The sequence below is a fragment of the Orycteropus afer genome, unplaced genomic scaffold, assembly GCF_000298275.1.
Source record: "Orycteropus afer afer isolate SDZICR_OR568_19922 unplaced genomic scaffold, OryAfe1.0 scaffold00357, whole genome shotgun sequence".
NCBI classification, from domain to species: Eukaryota; Metazoa; Chordata; class Mammalia; order Tubulidentata; family Orycteropodidae; genus Orycteropus; species Orycteropus afer.
This window is the reverse complement of record NW_006921944.1, coordinates 539580-541037: the sequence shown is the minus strand read 5'-3', so window position 1 is coordinate 541037 and position 1458 is coordinate 539580.

The window sequence follows — 1458 nt, the reverse complement described above, 5'->3', positions numbered from 1 at the left end:
AAAATTTGCTTTATACTACTACAGCTTTGGAACATGTTTCTATAAAATTGACTACAATTTTCTGAAAGAATTTAAAAGTCAAAGAATTGTATTCAAACATTACTAAGTTCTTATTTGGGAGCTCTGGTAGCGTAGTGCCTAAAGCACTTGACTGCTAACCAGGAGGCTGGCGGTTCAAATCCACCAGCTACTCCTTGGAAGGATTGCAATCTACTTCTGTAGTGATACTGCCTTGGAAACCCAAGGAGGGGTCACTATGAGTCGAGTCCAACTTGACGACCCATAACAACAATAATAAGTTCTTATTATTGAAGTGAAGTCCAGTTTATTTTCCTATCACCCGTTAGTATTTTACTTGGCACTTTGCATCTATATGGGCCCTCTGATTTTTGTCCCTTTGAGATTTCTTTTAAACATTTCTCAGAGTACAAGTAAGGTAAGAGTGCTCAAAAGGAGTCTTTTCACAAAACAGATAGAAAAATGAAGACTTTAAGTGATTTTAAATGATAATGTTTGCTGATTTACAGTTTGCAAAAGGAATGCATTGGAAACCATACACAAAGTACCAGATCCATTTTGTAAATGTGATTGACTACAGAACTAAGTCTGTGTGAGTGACAAGGGCATTTCTTCATCTGCAGCCACCTAAAGAGAGTACTCCTCCAGTAGAACACTATTTAAAAGCACCAAGTAGGGGGGAATATAAATGACTTAACCACTTAAAGGAAATTCCATCTCAACTTTGAACCTTTGCCAAGAGATAGAGATGAATAATTTTAAGTATTTAAGTGTCATGGGACTTTTAATGACCATTTTATATCAAAGGCAGCTGTTTCAGCAGTAGATTACTTGCATAGTGAAATAGTGCTCACTTGACTTTTGACATCAATTTCTTCCCTTGAATACTAGACTTTTTGAGAGGCTCTCTTAATAAATGAGAATTGGGGAGGGGAGAAGCTGTTTTTAAATTCTAGGCCTTCAAGCAGAGCTTTATATGCATGTCCCACAAAAACCTTTCACATGAATCTCTTCTTATGTAGCCACTAAACCTCATAATTGCTTGAAACCTAGCTAAACCAATGAGAAGAAATAAGAATGAACATGAGAATATGCATAGTGCTTATGTGCCAGACACTATTGTAAGTGCTTTAGTGATACCAATTAACTCATTTAATCTTTATAACAACTCTATAAAATAGTCATCACTATTATGACTGTTTTACAGATGAGGAAACAGGTGATAAGTGTTAGAGCCAAGAATCAAACCCAGGTATGTGAATCTAGAGCTTGTGCTCATAACTATAGGCTCTTCTTCTTGGACATTCCATGCAAGACCAAATGTTACATTCAGTAACTTCAGAGGTTCTTTATTAATTTATCAGATTTTTTTCTGCTACTACAATTTTGATCTGAATAATTTCATTCTAAAAGACTTATCTGTGTATTAATTGTGTTTAA